Below are 18,895 nucleotides of genomic sequence, written 5' to 3'. Positions count from 1 at the left end.
TTTCAGTTGCCTATCTTTAGGCCTTTTCTAACTTAATTGTAAGCATTCAGAACTTTTTCCTCTGTCAATGACTCAGCTTCTTTAAAATAGAGAAAAGTGAACATTTTAGGGCAGTCATTGTCAGGCATATTTGCATCATAAACACAAAAAGACTTCACATCAGGCCTGTAAGGTTTTAGGAAGGTATAGATATCTTTTATAAACCACCACAGACAATTCAAATCAGTAAGATACTCTAAGAACTGTGGGTTATAGTAAGGTTTCTCTTGGGTAATAATATCACTTTCAATTTGAACTGCAGTGTTAGAGTGTGGACAAGGACCACATTGCAAAACTGCCACCCTAAGTGTTTCCTTTTCTTTCTTTGATTCAGTGAATTGTATACATAACTTCCTTAGTCTATACTTTATTTGGTCATGCATGCAAACTTTGTCACGAGGATTGTGTGTGTATATGTGTGGGTGTGTGTGTGTGTGTGCACGTACAGATGATAGAAGGAAGGTGAGAGAATAATGAGATTTTGCTTGCTGCTGCTGCTGCTAAATCACTTCAGTCGTGTCCAACTCTGTGTGATCCCACAGATGGCAGCCACCAGGCTCCCCCGTCCCTGGGATTCTCCAGGCAAGAACAATGGAGTGGGTTGCCATTTCCTTCTTCAATGCATGAAAGTGAAAAGTGAAAGGAAGTCGTTCAGTCATGCCCGACTCTTAGCGACCCCATGGACTGCAGCCCACCAGGCTCCTCCATCCATGGGATTCTCCAGGCAAAGTACTGGAGTAGGGTGCCATTGCCGTCTCCAGAGGTTTTGCTTAAGTGTGTTTAATTTGAAAGTAATTTATGAGACAACTGATGATTCTTTGCATAACCAATTTTGATCCTTCCTTATTTTTCTCTAAGGATAACAAAGCTGATGTAATTTTAAAGTATAATGCAGATGAAGCTAGAAGTCTGAAGGCTTATGGAGAGCTTCTGGAATACGGTAATTAATGTGAAAATTATTACATGCCCCTGTCTTATCATAGTATTTGCTAGTTAGTATTTAGGTGAAACAGTCGTTTCAGAATACTCTCTTTGCTGTATTTTTGCATGGATGCTTAAATTCGCTTTAAGTATGTATTAAATACTTCAGAATATTAACAACATAGTAATGGATTCTCTTCCTAATATATGTTCCTTTGGTGGGGAATTAAAAAGCTCACAAGTCCTAGACTTGTACATAATAATTGTTAAAGGAATGCCTCTTTTACACTCTTAAAAGTAATTCTTAAGAGATGATACCTGTTTTCAGCTAATCAAGGACAACATTTATGGTACCATTCAGTTTTTCTTAGTATATAGAGCACTGTTGTGGAGCTTTGTGGACAGTGTTTTTAAATCCCTTTTATTTCTTAGAGACAAAAGTATTTTATTCTTCCTCTAGTAAGCTTGGAACAATTAAAATAAGTTTCTAGTAACAAAAAAAGAGGAAGTGTACTAAACTCACATTTTGAACATGATAGCATTTTTTTATTCTATTACAGTGCATTTTATTATAAAGTTATGAGTTTTTGAGTAAGAGTGAAGATTCTGATGACATACAGGCCATTTAAGAAATACAAAGAAAAAAAAGAAATACTAAGATAATTGAGAATCAGATCAATACTTACTTGGCAGTGAATTTCTTATAGAGATTTCATCGTGAGTTTGTTCTCTGTGATATGTTTGTAGTTAGGATGATTTTTCTTGGAATGAAACTGTTGAGCCAAAGATTGATTACAAGCAGTATGGCTTATCCTCTTGTAAGGCCTGTTAGACTTCTTTGTCTTCTTTTGGTACTTTTGTAGTAAAAATGTACTGTAGAAAGCAAAAGTGCAAAAGAATAAATGAGTTCTTAATTGAATTTCTTTTTTCCTCAGTGAAGAATTTTTTTTATATTATACATATTTTAATGCCGTTCTCCCAAATCACCCCACCCAAACAGAGTCCAAAAAACTGTTCTATACATCTTTATCTCTTTTGCTGTCTTGCATAAAGGGTTGTCGTTACCATCTTTCTAAATTCCATATATATGCGTTAGTATACGGTATTGGTGTTTTTCTTTGTGGCTTACTTCACTCTGTATAATAGGCTCCAGTTTCATCCACCTCATTAGAACTGATTCAAATGTACTCTTTTTAATGGCTGAGTAATAAGGTAGAGGTCTAGAATTCCAGGGGAAGATTGTAGGAAGTCTAAATTGGATCACTGACCTAGAACATGGATTTCAAGCTCTTCATCACCAACATCTTTATTAAGATCATTTTCAGACACAGAGAAAGTGAATTTTAATTTGAATTGAGCAATCACATATTCACTAAGATTATACAGTTTACAGTTTCCTATTCGTTTGCTGCATCTATCCTGTTCATACCAGTCCATATTATACTTTGATGATTTTCCAAATCATTTAGGAAATGAAAACAAGGCACTACCCTGGTGGTCTAGTGTTTTAAGATTCTCACTGCAGGGTTCATGAGTTCAATTCCTGGTTGGAAAAGCATGATCCACCTCCTGTGCGGCATGGCCACAAATAACAATGAAAACCCAAGTTGTTTCAGATTACTCACACCATGAATTAGAACAGCTGAATATGTACCTTTAATGATGAAATTTTTACCAGATTTTTATAGATTTTTAAACATATGATAATACTCTACTGAAGTGAAAGTGAAGTTGCTTTGTCATGTCTGACTCTTTGTGACCCCATGAACTGTAGCCTCCCAGGCTCCTCCGTCTGCAGGATTCTCCAGACAGGAATACTGGAATGGGTTGCCATTTCCTTCCCCAGGGGATCTTCCCAACCTAGGAATGGAAGCCGGTTCTGCATTACGCAAGATGCTTTACCCTCTGAAACACCAAGGAAGCCCAATACTCTACTGATATTTTAAAGCACACGTGAAATAGGAAATGAAAAAAAGATTAGAAAAATATTGCTGGGCATACACACTGAGGAAACCAGAAGGGAAAGAGACACGTGTACCCCAATGTTCATTGCAGCACTATTTATAATAGCCAGGACATGGAAGCAACCTAGATGTCCATCAGCAGATGAACGGATGAGAAAGCTGTGGTACATATACACAATGGAGTATTACTCAGCCATTTAAAAGAATACATTTGAATCAGTTCTAATGAGGTGGATGAAACTGGAGCCTATTATACAGAGTGAAGTAAGCCAGAAGGAAAAACACCAACACAGTATGCTAACACATATATGTGGAATTTAGAAAGATGATAACAATAACCCTGTGTAAGAGACAGCAAAAGAGACACTGATGTATGGAACAGTCTTATGGACTCTGTGGGAGAGGGAGAGGGTGGGAAGATTTGGGAGAATAGCATTGAAACATGTAAAATATCATGTATGAAATGAGATGCCAGTCCAGGTTCAAGGCATGATACTGGATGCTTGGGGCTAGTGCACTGGGACGACCCAGAGGGATGGTATGGGGAGGGAGGAGGAAGGAGGGTTCAGGATGGGGAGCACATGTATACCTGTGATGGATTCATTTTGATATTTGGCAAAACTAATATAATTATGTAAAGTTTAAAAATAAAATAAAATTAAAAAAAAAAGAAAAATATTGTTGAAATATCATTAAATGTTTCTAAAATTTTTCTGTTCCAATTTTGTTATCATTTACCAGAGGCTCTAAAAATTTAACATAATTTTTTTAGTGTATTTATGATGTTTTATATCATTTTTTATATATTTGGGGTTATGAATTATGTAAATGTTAAAATGAACATCTTAAAGACATCCATTAAATCTTTTCTTTAAAAAAAAAGGCAGTTTTTTTTGAAAAAGTGGACCCCAGGTTTTATGAAAAAGTTGCAAATCAGAAAGTTTAAAATGATTATATATGAAGCAAGAAGCCAGTAATGAAATGTGCATTAAGTAGATGTCTATTTAGTGATGACTTTGTAGTTTATAGGTCGTTTGTAATGCTGACAGCAGATTTCATAGAAATGCTGTCCTCTCTCTCTAACATTTTGTTCAGTTTTGCCAGAGCTTCCTTGTGGCTAAGTTAATACTGTGGAGGTACAACTAACAGTTATTTTCTGTGGTAAGAATGTAAAATGCACCAGTTGCATAGTATGTTATTTGAGACCTGAAGGTTATCACCACTGAGCTGGAGTTGAAAGCAAGGGATCTAACCAAAGGGAACACTTGAATACCAAGCTCCACAGAGTTAGCCCTTTCCTTAAAAGGAAAAGAGAACAGCTTCCTGTAGCTGTGACTAAGCAGCTCAGTTGGGGAAAAGACTAAAGACAATGGTAATGAAAAGAGTCTGTGATTGTTTGGAAATTTTGCTAAGGTTTATATGTTTTATGTCAGAATCCCAGTTCTTGCCGAGGTAGTTCAGTTGAGTCCCTCCGTCATGTCTGACTCTTTGCGACCCCATGAATCTCAGCAAGTCAGGCCTCCCTGTCCATCACCAACTCCCGGAGTTCACTCAGACTCATGTCCATCGAGTCGGTGATGCCATCAAGCCATCTCATCCTCCGTCGTCCCCTTCTCCTCCTTCCCCGAACCCCTCCCAGCATCAGAGTCTTTTCCAATGAGTCAACTCTTCGCATGAGGTGGCCAAAGTACTGGAGCTTCAGCTTTAGCATTTCTTCCAAACTGGGATTTCCTTCCAAAGAAATCCCAGGGCTGATCTCCTTCAGAATGGACTGGTCGGATCTCATTGCAATCCAAGGGACTCTCAAGAGTCTTCTCCAACACCACATTTTAAAAGCATCAATTCTTGGGCGCTCAGCTTTCTTCACAGTCAAACTCTCACATCCATACATGACCACTGGAAAAAACATAGCCTTGACTAGATGAACTTTATTGTCAAAGTAGCGCCTCTGCTTTTCTATATGCTATCTAGGTTAGTCATAACTTTTCTTCCAAGGAGTAACCATCTTTTAATTTCATGGCTGCAATCACCATCTGCAGTGATTTTGGAGCCCCCAAAATAAAGTCTGACACTGTTTCCATTATTTCCCCATCTATTTCCCATGAAGTGATGGGACCGGATGCCATGACCTTCATTTTCTGAATGTTGAGTTTTAAGCCAACTTTTTCACTCTCCTCTTTCACCTTCATCAAGAGGCTTTTTAGTTCCTCTTCACTTTCTGCCATAAGGGTGGTGTCACCTGCGTATCTGAGGTTACTGATATTTCTCCCAGAAATCTTGATTCCAGCTTGTGCTTCTTCCAGGCCAGCATTTCTCATAATGTACTCTACATAGAAGTTAAATAAGCAGGGTGACAATATACAGCCTTGACATACTCCTTTTCCTATTTGGAACCAGTCTGTTGTTCCATGTCCAGTTCTAAATGTTGCTTCCTGACCTGCATACAAATTTCTCAAGAGGCAGGTCAGGTGCTTTGGTATTCCCATCTCTTTCCGAATTTTCCACAGTTTATTGTGATCCACACAGTCAAAGGCTTTGGCATAGTCAATAAAGCAGAAATGGATGTTTTTCTGGACCTCTCTTGCTTTTTTGATGACCCAATGAATATTGGAAATTTCGTCTCTGGTTCCTCTACCTTTTCTAAAACAAGCTTGAACATCTGGAAGTTCATGGTTCATGTATTGCTGAAGCCTGACTTGGAGAATTTTAAGCATTACTTTACTAGCATGTGAGATCAGTGCAATTGTGCGGTAGTTTGAGCATTCTTTGGCATTGCCTTTCTTTGGGATTGGAATGAATACTGACCGTTTCCAGTCCTGTGGCCACTGCTGAGTTTTCCAAATTTGCTGGCATATAGAGTACAGCACTTTCACAGCATCATGTTTCAGGAGTTGAAATAGCTCAACTGGAATTCCATCACCTCCACTAGCTTTGTTAATAGTGATGCTTTCTAAGGCCCACTTGACTTCACATTCCAGGATATCTGGCTCTAGATGAGTGATCACATCATCATGAATATCTGGGTCGTGATGATCTTTTTTGCACAGTTCTTCTGTGTATTCTTGCCACCTCTTCTTAGTATATTTTTCTTCTGTTAGGTCCATAACATTTCTGTCCTTTATCGAGTCCATCTTTGCATGAAATGTTCCCTTGGTATCTCTATTTTTCTTGAAGAGATCTCTAGTCTTTCCCATTCTGTTGTTTTCCTCTATTTCTTTGCATTGATCGCTGAGGAAGGCTTTCTTATCTCTTCTTGCTATTCTTTGGAACTCTGCATTCAGATGCTTATATCTTTCCTTTTCTCCTTCACTTTTCACTTCTTTTCTTTTCACAGCTATTTGTAAGGCCTCCCCAGACAGCCATTTTGCTTTTTTGCATTTCTTTCCATGGGGATGGTCTTGATACCTGTCTCTTCTACAATGTCATGAATCTCAGTCCATAGCTCACCAGGCCCTCTATCTATCATATCTAGTCCCTTAAATCTATTTCTCACTTCCACTGTATAATCATAAGGGATTTGATGTAGGTCATACCTGAGTGGTCTAGTGGTTTTCCCTACTTTCTTCAACTTAAGTCTGAATTTGGCAATACAGAGTTCATGATCTGAGCTACAGTCAGCTCCTGGTTTTGTTTTTGCTGACTGTATAGAGATTTTCCATCTTTGGCTGAAAAGAATATAATCAGTTTGATTTTGGTGTTGACCATCTGGTGATGTCCATGTCTAGAGTCTTCTCTTGTGTTGTTGTTTTCTATGACCAGTGCATTTTCTTGGAAAAACTCTATTAATCTTTGGCCTTTGCTTCATTCTGTATTCCAAGGCCAAATTTGCCTGTTACTCCAGGTGTTTCTTGGCTTCCTACTTTTGAATTCCAGTCCCCTATAATGAAAATGACATCTTTTTTGGGTGTTAGTTCTAAAAGGTCTTCATAGAACCGTTCAACTTCAGCTTCTTCAGCGTTACTGGTTGGGGCATAGACTTGGATTACTGTGATATTGAATGGTTTGCCTTGGAAACAAACAGAGATCATTCTGTTGTTTTCGGGATTGCATTCAAGTACTGCATTTCTGACTCTTTTGTTGACCATGATGGCTACTCCATTTCTTCTGAGGGATTCCTGCCTGAAGTAGTAGATATAATGGTCATCTGAGTTAAATTCACCCATTCCAGTCCATTTTAGTTAGCTGATTCCTAGAATGTCAACAGTCACTCTTGCCTTCTCTTATTTGACCACTTCCAATTTGCCTTGATTCATGGACCTGATATTCCAGGTTCCTATGCAATATTGCTCTTTACAGCATTGGACTTGCTTCTATCACCAGTCACATCTACAACTAGGTATTGTTTTTGCAGAGTCAGGTATTCTGGTGATTTACTGGAGTGTCACTCCTGTGATCATATTGAGTCAGAAGACTTTGATTTAATACCACCCTTCACTCTTTAGGAGGGGCTGAGGTGGCTTAGGCGGTAATGCATCTGCCTGAAATGCGGGAGACCTGGGTTTGATCCCTGTGTCAGGAAGATCCCTGGAGAAGGAAATGGCAACCCACTCCAATATTCTTTCCTAGAAAATTCCGTGGGTTGAGGAGCCTCATGGGCTACAGTCCATGGGGTTACAAAGAGTCGGACATGACTGAGCAACTTTGCTTCGCTTTCACTCTTTAGGAGGAAATAAGATTCTAAACTCCAATTAAAATGAATGCTGCTGTTGCTGCTTCTAAGTCACTTCAGTCATGTTTGACTCTGTGTGACCCCATAGATGGCAGCCCACCAGGCTCTTCTGTGTCTGAGATTTCCAGGCAAGAATAGTGGAGCGGGTTGCCATTTCCTTCTCCAGTGCATGCATGCATATTAAGTCGCTTCAGCCATGTCCAACTCTGTGTGACCCTGTAGACAGCAGCCCTCCAGGCTCCTCTGATCACAAGACTCTCCAGGCAAGAGTACTGGAGTGGGTTGCCATTTTCTTCTCCCATTAAAATGAATAAGTTAATTTAAAAAATAAAAAATAAAAGAATAGCTTGTATAACATGTGATGTTCTCATGGTGATCATAGAGATTCAGTGAAAACAGATAGGAATTGAGAAAACAATCTGGTTGGTGTCCTTAACTTTAGTTCAAAAGGATTGATTTTCTAAGTAGTGTAAAGAGAAGGTCCCTTATGTATTATTACAAGAATTAATTTTTCTGTAGATCAAATATTCTTGTCACTTACAGATCTGAATTGAAATCAGAGGTCTGAGGATTGTGCTACAGTTTGAATCACCTGTTAAGAACTGTAAAACTTAAGTATGAATATAGTGTATAGCATACTGTACCTTAAATAACCAATGGTGTATTTTTATTGTTTTAAAGTATCGTATTTCTTTTAAAAACTAATGAAGCTGAAATATGTTGAGGAAAATGTTAACACTTGGTTCTTTCAATATAATGGAATTGTAAAGACCACAATATCTGCTGTGAAAACACTGGGAAGAAAGAAAGAAGAGAAAAGATTCCTTTCCTGTTTTACTTCCAGTTAACAGATGTTTTGAATAAATTGTCTCATCATCATAAGTCCTAATATGAACTCGTCTGTTTGCAGAGTCTTTCTATATATTACACTTATCTAGACATTTTCTTGAGATTTTTGATAGAATTTAAGGAAAGCAGAAATATGCATTTGAAGTAAATTAAAAAGGGCTATTTTCTTACATATGTTGCCCAAGTGTAGTTTTAATACAGTTTAGTAACATATATTCTTTTCATCACTTTGTGTTACCACTATCATAAGAGGGGCATTTCCAAAGTGAAGTTTTCAGAAGAAGGTTGGAGTCATAATTTTCAATTTATGTGATTAGAAGTGCAGAAATTCTACACTAATTAATACTCAGTTTTCTTAACATTGAAAGTTTTGATCTGTTTCTTGAGAGTGTTTTTATTTAGCATTTTAAATATTTCTCAAGCACACAGCCATTAAGGATAAAATAACTGGATGATCCTTTACAGATAAAATAGGTTGTATGTCATTTCATCCTCAAAAGTCATATACATTGTAACCAAATAGTGCTGAATTTAATGAATCATATGGCAACCCACTCCAGTACTCTTGCCTAGAAAATTCCATGGATGGACGAGCCTGGTGGACTACAGCCCATCGAGTCACAAAGAGTAGGACACAACTGAGCGACTTCACTTTACTTTATAACTACATTGTATGAGGGAAAATCTAATTTCATAACTAAATTCTATAAACTAAGACTTTCATAAATTTATCCCTTAGCTGAGTTAAGGGAAAGGAAGGAACAGCCACTGAAAAATTCGAGAAAGTGTCGCACACAGTGTATTTTGGCCTTACTCTTTGTCACTGGTGTATTTTTGTGTGTGCATATTTTCCTGCAAATTTAGATACTACCCTTGCTTTTTAACAGTGTGCTTTTTAATATGCATATTAAAAAGCAGAGCCATTACTTTGCTGACAAAGGTCTGTATAGTCAAAGCTATGATTTTTCCAGTAGTCATGTATGGATGTGAGAGTTGGACCATACAGAAAGGTGAGTGCAGAAGAATTGATGCTTTTGAACTGTGGTGTTGGAGAAGACTCTTGAGCATCCCTTGGACTGCAAGGAGGTCAAACAAGTCAATCATAAAGGAAATCAATCCTGAATATTCATTAGAAGGACTGATTCTAAAGTTCCAATACTTTGGCCACCTGATGCGAAGAGATGACTCATTTGAAAAGACCCTGATGTGTTCCCCATCCTGAACCCTCCTCCCTCCTCCCTCCCCATACCATCCCTCTGGGTTGTCCCAGTGCATACCTGTGGTGGATTCATTTTGATATTTGGCAAAACTAATACAATTATGTAAAGTTTAAAAATAAAATAAAATTAATTAAAAAGAAAAGAAAAGACCCTGATGATGGGAAAGATTGAAGGCAGGAGGAGAAGGGGATGACAGAGGATGAGATGGTTTGATGGCATCACTGACTCAACGGAAATGAGTTTAAGTAAACTCTGGGAATTGGTGATGGACAGGGAAGCCTGACATGCTGCAGTCCATGTTGAGAAGTAATTTCCATAGTTCAATAATCTGCCATTAGTACCAAGTCAATAAAATTACCATAATTCAGAAGGAAGACGAAAATAAATAAATAAATAAAAGTGTGCTTTGAATGCATCCTCTGTAGTAAGATGAAATGGAGTTCAGGACTAGTTCATTAAACTCAATAAAATTTATACTCGGGTGTAGTGAGAGACCATTCATCAAGTAATTTCTGAAACATATTTCTTCTGAGAATGTATAGGGAGTACACATTTAGCTGGTTTCTATAATGCCAAAAAGGGGGAGTAAATCCTCAGATGGTTTCATTTCACTTTGCTAGAGTTTTCTTTCCCAAGTTTATAAACTGAATGTATACATAAATAAATCCAAGAAAAACTTCACTGATGTGGTTTGTGGTGCTTCATCTGTGGAGGTCCTGAACACTTATATGCTGAATGTATTTGAGATGGAGGATTAGTTTTAGTATGCTTTAAAAAAAAATTGAGAAGTTGACTTCATGAATAATCCAAAGTTCCTGGTTATTTAGTCTTTTTACATATCTTTCTTCAACCCTTTGCCAAAAATACCAGAATCTGCACATGTGACAAAGTGAAAAATTTCTCTGTCAAACTTCTGTGTTTGTGACTTTCTCAAACACATACAGGTTTGTCCAAAGATTTAATCTACACTTAAATTGTGTCCATTAGTTGTATTGTTGTACTCTTGTTTGTTTTTTGTTTTTAATCTTCCTAAAAATTGCATACTGATGCCCTAACCCCAGAAAATGATAGTATTGAGAAGAAGGCCCTCTGGGATGTCCTTCTGCCACCATGGAGGAACTGTTGGGAAAGGAATCTCTCCACGTATGAAGGTGACCTCAGAGGGTTCACCACGAACAGAGGCAGCAAGAACTCAGCAGTTTGCAAATCAGAGGAGCATCTACACCAGAACCCTAAGCCTACCACCACACTGATCCTAGACTTCCCGTGACTGGAAGTGAAACTTTCCATTGTTAAGAAGCCAGTTTGTAGTATTTTGATGTAAGAACTCAAATGAAGTGAAACACTGGTGACATTTTTTTTTCTCCCTGTTTAGTAACTGTGAGGCATAGTGTTTCATCTTGTGTTGCTTATGTGCAATTTTCCATGGAAGAATTATTTTGATACATGTCATGTAAAAATTGTATAGGTAAATTTTTGTCAGGCCTAGAAACTTTATTCAAAATTGAATGTCCCACATTAATTGGTGCTAAAAAGTGAGTGATCTCTTTGGTTTCCTCTCTGGTCACTTGAAACATTCTGTAAGATGTCCTGGAGGGGAATACAAAATAATATTTTAATGGAAACTTGACAGTTCTGTTTTGTAGGATTTTAGAGTGTGGGAATACAGTCCTTGGCATCATAATTTGACACTACCCTCATTCAAACCAGACATTGTTACATAGGTTCAGAAGATATGCTGGACCATGTACTCCCAACACTGAAATTTCAGAAAGCAACGTTTACATTTTTAAAAATTATTTAATGAGAAGATATTCAGTTTACGATATTGAGTTAGTTTTTGTCTTCCATCAACAAGAGTCAGTCACAGTACATATGTGTTCCCACATGCAGAACTTTCCTCCCACCTCAGTCCCCAGACTATTGATCTTTGTTGTCATACAGCACAGTCTTTGGGTGCCCTGCATCATGCACTGAACTTGGACTGGTCACCTGTTTATGTATGGTAATGTACATGTTTCAATGCTGTTCTCTCAAATCATCCCACCATTGCCCTCTCCACAGAGTCCAAAAGTCTGTTCTTTCCATCTCTGTCTCTTTTGCTGCCCTGCATGTAGGATCGTCGTGACCATCTCTCCAAATTGCATACATATGCATTACTACACAGTATTTATATTTCTTTTTCTGACTTTACTTCACTCTGTACAACAGGCTCCTGTTTTACCACATCTCTAGAACTGACTCAAATGCATTCCTTTTCATAGCTGAGCAATAGTCCATTGTGTATATATACCACAACTTCTTTATCCATTCATCTCCAGTGGATATCTAGGTTGCTTCCATGTCCTAGCTATTGTAAATAGTCCTGGGATGAATATTGGTGTACATGTGTCTCTTTCAGTTCTGCTTTCCTTGGGGTGTATGCAAGCAGTAGGATTGCTGGGTCATACAAAAGTTCTATTTCCAGGTTTTTAAGAAGTCACACGGTTTATTGTGGCTATACCAGTTTTCATTCCTACCAACAGTGTAAGCTGGTTACCTTTTCACTCCATCTCCAGTGTTTCTTGTTAGAGTCCTGGGGTGATGGTCATTGTGACCAGTGTGAGATGATACCTGATTTGTGGTATTGATTCACACCTCAGTGGTATTGATTCTCATCTCTCTAATAATGAGTGATGTTGAGCATCTGTCCTGTGTTCATTAGCCATCTGTATATCTTCTCTGGAGAAATGTATGCTTAATTCTTCTGCCCACTTTTTGACCAGATTGTTTGTTTTTCTGGTATTGAGTTGCATGAGCTGCTTATATATGTGGAAAATTAACTCTTGGGAAGTTGTTTGATTTGCTGTAATTTGCTCCAGTTCTGAAGGCTGTCTTTTCACCTTGCTTATAGTTTTCTTAACTGTGCACAAGCTTATAAGTTTAATTAGGTCCCTTTTGTTTCTTTCTGTTTTTATTTCCATTTCTCTGGGAGGTGTGTCATAGAGGAGAGGGTCTTGCTGTGATTTCTGTCAGAGAGTGGTCTGCCTATGTTTTTCTCTAAGAGTTTTATAGTTTCTGGTCTTCTACTTAGGTCTTTAATCCATTTTGCATTTATTTTTGTGTGTGGGGTTAGAAAATATTTCTTTCTTTTAATGTGGTTGACCAGTTTTCCCAGAATTGCTTATTCAAGAGGTTGTCTTTTCTCCATTGTATATTTATGCCTCCTCTGTCAAAGAAAAGGTGGCCGTGGGTGTGTGGCTTCATCTCTGGACTTCCTATTTTGTTCTGTTGATCTGTATTTCTGTTTTTGGCCCAGTACCTTACTATCTTGATGACTGTAGCTTTGTAGTATAGTCTGAAGTCAGGAAAGTTGATCCTTCCATTTCCATTGTTTCTCAAGAGTGGCTTTGTTCATTGGAGGTCTTTTGTGTTTCCACACAAATTGTGAAATTATTTGTTCTAGTTCAGTGAAAAACACCATTGGTGTTTTGATAGGGACTACACAGTTGAATCTGAGAATATCCATGGTGAATGAACATACCAATAGATCACCCTTGGGTTGTATACTCATTGTCACTATATTGATTCCTCTGATCCAAGAACATGGTGTACTTCATCTATTCAAAGATGGCACAAACAGATGGCACAAATCAAAGATGGCATAATTTCTTTCAATATGGCTTTATAGTTTTCTATACCATGTCCTTGCTTTCTTTAGGGAAATATATTCCTAAATATTTGATTCTCTTCATTGGATGGTGAATGAGATACTTTCCTTAAGTTCTCTTTCTCATTTTTCATTGCTAGTGTGTCAGAATGAAAGGGATTCCTGAGTATTAATTTTATATTCTGCAGCTATACTCTATTCATTGATTAGCTCAAGTAATTTTCAGCTGGCATCCTTAGTGTTCACTCTGTGGAGGGTCATTTCATCTTCTAACAGTAATAGTGTGTTTGTTAGTTTGTTTTCAATTGGTATTCCTTTTATTTCCCTTTTTTCTGATTTCTGTGGCTAGGACTAATTTAAAAACGAATTCCAATGTGTTTTTCACCTCAGGAAAGCTTACTGATGAAATTACAAAGCACTGAGAAATCTCAATTCTACCAGATTCCCACAATAAATTCATGAAAAACTTAGGAGTTAGGGGTAAATTTTTGTGGGGTTAGGAAGCTGAAACTGTTTAATTCTTTAGAAAAATACAGCTTAATCAAATTAGTCTACAATACTTCTTGTCTTTCCTTCAGTTTCAGAAGATTTGACAGCCCTAAGAGTAATGCAGGGCTTTCTAATTGAAACCAAGAAACTCACCAAGACCTTACCAAACTCTAAGAGTGCACATTAGAAAAATTATGTTACTGTGCTGTTAAAATTTGTGAGATTTATAGCCAAATTAAAGAATGGCAAAAAAACACCTTAGAGACGATTGTGCTATAGAGCCTGTTAAAACAGTCAAGGCCACAGGGCAAAGGAATGGGGAAAGTGTGGAAGGCCCCTGAATGAAGTGTGGTCTGGAGGAGAAGCAGGCTCCAAGGGCACAGCTGAGAAGAGTCCAGCCGGGCCACAACTGTAAGTGTAACAGCATTGGCTTTGGGTGTCTCCTTCAGGCCTGCATCTGACGAGGAGCAGCATCTGAGGCCTCTAGGTCAGGAATAACCAGAGACAGTACACCAGAGCAGCTATGGAGACAGTTATTGTTGTAAAAGTGGATGATCCCAGGAAATAGCTGACAGAGCAGGAGTCCCAAGACCCATGCCAGTCAGTCAGAGCCCCTGAAGTTGTGCTTACTAATGCAGTGTAAAGGCATGAGGATGCCCCCAAGCAAGGTGGAACTGGAAGGGACTGCTGCTCTCATCTGCTCTGAATGACAGACGAATTCAGAAACATGCCTGCCATCCATTGTAAAGACAGAGAGCAGGACAGAGACCCAGGGTTTTCTTGCTGAAGACACACACACAAGCATACACACATACACATACACACCACCCCTTGCTTGAAGACACAGTGTGCAACAGGGACTGAAAATCTTGACCAGGTAAGCAGTGACATAACACTACCCACCACACACAAGTCAGGAGGACAGTAGGGGTCAGAAACAGCCCCTGTTTGGGGGATGCAGACCACCTCAGATGCAGAATACCACAGGGAACACAGAGCCGTAAGTGTATCTGATGGTGTGGCAGGGCCTGAGGACATCAGTGGTGGCCGGGGAAATGGAAGTACCCAGCATCCTTGAAAATGTCTGTTCCAGTGTCCTTCTTCCACCCAAGACTAGGGCTCTTGCTATTGGATCTTCTGGCCCAGCATGTGGCCTGAAAGGCTCCTTGACCAAAAGCAGATTATGAACCACCCTCAAGTGTCCATCATGATCAGTGACCAAGATAAAGACTTGCTTAGCTACAAGATCAACTTGAAGGTCAGTGAGGGAAACTGAGGATGGCTGGGTATGGGACCTGATGGGGAGTTAGGGAATCGTGGTATCCATGTTCAAGGGATGTGACTTTGGAGAGGTGTTCATGGAAGCTGTTAATGCTTGCCTGGAAGGAAAGCTGAGGCCCCTAGAAGCTTGCAACATTCCCCTCGTTATCCCAGTTAGGTGCAGGTGTGGAGCCATCCAAGGTCCCACTGCAAGCTGATCTTTTCCTTTTGGGACAACCCCTACTCCTGGAACACAGTGATCATTAAGGAGTATTTCCTTGAAAACACTGGTAAAACGTGGCCTCGGGTTGGTGAGTGTAGGTATGTAAGGGGGTGGTTGATCCACCTGTTGGAATCTACCCCCATGTCCCCTGTCTTTCTGCAGGGTATAGGGCATATTGTTCCAGTCCAGTACACCTGTCCTGGGACTTTGAATGGGGAGCACCCAGCAGCAGGCTGGATACAAGGAGCCTTAAATTTCTCAACTGCTTGTCAGGTCACGACTGCCCAGAATCAAACAGGATTGCTGAAGTTGGGTTTCTTTGGGCCTGCATACAGTTGGCGATTGATATTGGAGTTCATGGCTGCTCATGGGAGGGTTCAAGGCCAGAACAACCCCTGGCAGACCTTGCTAGTGTTGCCATAATATCATTGTCAAAGACATGTGGGATGATCCCGTGACGTAACTACCCTACGGAGGAGGGTACTGCCATGAGAGCTAACTGACAGAAACACATGTGGTGAGGGTGTCTGGAGGTAGGCCCTGAAGGGACAGCTGTGTAAGAGCCAAGACACTGTCCTTTCCAAAATGGGGATGCTCAGGCTCATGCAAGCTGGCTGCAGAGCCTGAATTTGGGTCATGCATGTAGCAGGTGACTTGCTGAGACTGGGGGCTTGGGGACTTGGTGTGTCCGTGAGTGAAGCAAGTCTCCCTCAAGTCAGCTGTGGTTGCAGTGTAAGAGTCCTAGGTGATGCTATGAGAGGCAGGGTGAATTAAGTGCCTGTGTCAGAATCATCTGTCCTTGGGTCCTGCCATTCCCCCGGCGTCCTTCCTCTCACTGAGTTTGAGAATGCCTGGGCCCTTCACTTCCGCCCCTTAACCTAGGATGGCCTGTCATTGAAAGGGCGTCCTGTCCAGGGCCCCCAGTGCACCTGTGCGCTGACTTTGGGATCTTCTGTTAATTTCCACATCCACAACTTGGATCTCACCACCGCAACACATGCTGCACTGGAAGTGGCTTCAGGCTGCCTTGGAAAAATCCGGATGAACTCGAGGAGGAGGAAGACAGGGAGCCCTCTAGAGCAGGATATGGTGCCGACTGACTGCATCTCTGACACTGCTGGACATGGGCGTCTTCAGAGCCTGAAACACCTGTGTTCCCTGTTTGCGTCCGTGTCCACGTGCAAAGCATGTGTGTGTATTCACGCATGTGCTTGTGTCACCTGTGTTTATCTGGGGTTGTGTGTGTCCAGCACAGGGCAAACACAGAGTTGAAGGCGACAGGAGAGGAGGTGCGAGAAACCAGAAGAGGAGGCACGAGGCATCTCCAGTCCAGATTTGGTTGGTCACTGAATCTCTGCAGTGACCCTATCCAGGATGGGAATGAGGAAAAGATGGCGAGTGATACCTGCGGACCGTGGCTCGAGAAATCCGCAATTAGACCAAATCCAAAACACGCTCGCCACTTCTAACTTGTTGTTGTGTGTGCTTGGACCAGGGAGAGGGAAGTGCATGGTCTGAGGATTCCGCGAGGGCAAATCAGGTGGGGCGGGGCTTTGAAACCACTGCCTGAGGAGCCCTCAGTCCATGGGGACATGGGCCGGCCTCTGGAAATGGTGGGCGAGGGTACGGCTGGACCCGGGGTGGAGAGGAGGCCAAGTTCCTGTAGAGAAGAGCAGAGACCCGAAGGAGAAAGAGGCACAGATTGCCTGCTGCACTGGGGACTTGTTCCACACATGTAAGAAGGAGACCCGGGAGGGCCCTGGGCCAGTGCTGCCCAGGATCGGCCCATCGGCCCACACACTGTCTCCACGAGGGTGGCACACACTGGCATGATGCGAAACACAATGCAAGATGTGCTAAGCTAGGCTGTCCGTGCAAAACCACAGGCATGCGAGGAGAGACAGGGTGTGAGCGTGGCAGATGTCCAGGCATTTCCAGCCTCCTCGGCAGGGCAGAAAGGCGAGGGAGGCGCAGGTGTGGGTGTACGTGTGCGCCCCTCTGCCGGAGTGTGCCTGTGAGGGAGGGAAGAGGGAGGAAGCAAGGATGGTGGGCTACTTACATGTGCCAAGGGACCTCGGGAGAATGGCAGACAGGGAAGCCCCTGGGGGCAGTTGAGAGCCTGCTGGTGGATTTCAGGGCCCAGGGGCTAGGCATTAGCGGCCCTGCCAAAGATACCCCATGGGTCGTGCTCCAAGTCCTGACGTGAATTCCTTCCTTCCTCTGGGGTCTTGCCCCCGGCTGTGGGGGGGCCAGAGGGGCTAAGGGGTGCGTCTGCCCCAGATGGAGGTTTCTGGCAGTGTTGCTGGAGCAGTATCTCTGATTCTGTCGTAGGGCATCTGCACCAGATGACACTCAGAGGCACCCTGCCTTCCAGGTGACCGTCTTGGATGTCCCTGGGCCCAAGCGGGGACTGGCTTCCTTGGCATGTGGGCTGTGTAGGCAAGCAGGGATGCCTGACTGTCGGGAATTCTAGCTGGGCCTAATGAGAGCAACTGAAAGAGAGTCTTGGCATTTAGCAAAGCAGTGAGGCCCGGGTAGTACAAGGCCTCTTGGTGCCTTTGAGGTAGCAAAGCTGCTTTCTGCCCAGGGAGGCATGAGCTGTGGGCCCAGACAGGGCCGGGTGCCCAGGGCAGCATCGGTTCAGGGACTGAGTGTGTCTGGGTAGTGTTAAAGAGAAGGGACGGCGTGTAGGGTTGCTGCCTTACCTTTACGGCCTCAGGTTCCGTGCCTTGTATCGGAAGAGTGCCTGTATCCATGTGTTCCTTCTTCACAAGATTGGATCAGACCCAGGCCTGTCACAGTCTCTTGGGGCCCTTGCAGGCCCAGGCGTCTCTTTGGCCTTTTCCTGCTACAGGGAGACAGGGAGACAGGTGCACTCAGCAAGCTACACAGATGGGAAGCACAGGGGCCTCACTTGGAGTGTTGTTGGCCCTGACGGCTGGGGGCTAGCAACAGGGCCACGCCATTGACAAGGAACGACCTAGATAGATGCACACGGAGAAAGCGATTCTCCAAGTCAGCGGAGGCCAGCGCTCCTTGTTTTCTGGTTCCCTGAGGGAAGGCACAGACAATGGATCCGGCCAACGTGACTGGTACTGTGAAGCTGTCCAAGGTGATGGGAGAAGGCAGAACACAGGCGCCTGTCACTCAGCTGGCCACAGCGAGCAAATCCTGGGTCCTGCCCTTGCCCAAACCCCCGACAAATACTCCTGAGCGCACATCTCGGTTCCTGCACCGAACCAGGCCAGGTCCTGCACTTCTTCAAGCCCCCGACCGACACTCCTGGGCCTGCATCGGACCCTCAGGCTTGTTCCTGGCCTTAGTCAAGCCCCCGGAACACATTCCTGAGCCCACAACGCGCTCTGTACCCCTGAACTACGGTGTGTCCTCCCCTTGTTCAAGCCCCCAGGAAACACTACTGAGCCCGCATCTCACTCGCTGCATCGAACCCGGCTGGCTCCTTGTCTTGTTCAAGCCCCCGACAGATACTCCGGAACCCACATCTTGGTCCCTGCACTGATCCCAGCTGGGTGCTGCCCTTGTTCCCGACCCCGACAAATACTCCTGAGCCCACATCTCGGGCCCTGCACTGAATCGGGTGGGCCCTGCCCA

The 18,895-nt window shown here is 42.2% G+C and overlaps 1 pseudogene; it reads right to left on the bottom strand.

The window, feature by feature from the left end:
• LOC133243792 (ubiquitin-like modifier-activating enzyme 1) overlaps positions 1-18,039 on the bottom strand; it is a 69,042-nt pseudogene extending 51,003 nt beyond the window's left edge.
• Between the last annotated feature and the right edge of the window lie 856 nt (positions 18,040-18,895).

Source organism: Bos javanicus, chromosome Y (genome assembly GCF_032452875.1).
Source record: "Bos javanicus breed banteng chromosome Y, ARS-OSU_banteng_1.0, whole genome shotgun sequence".
Taxonomy (NCBI): domain Eukaryota; kingdom Metazoa; phylum Chordata; class Mammalia; order Artiodactyla; family Bovidae; genus Bos; species Bos javanicus.
The sequence above is the reverse complement of the archived record's forward strand: the minus strand, read 5'-3'. Positions and strand labels throughout refer to the sequence as shown.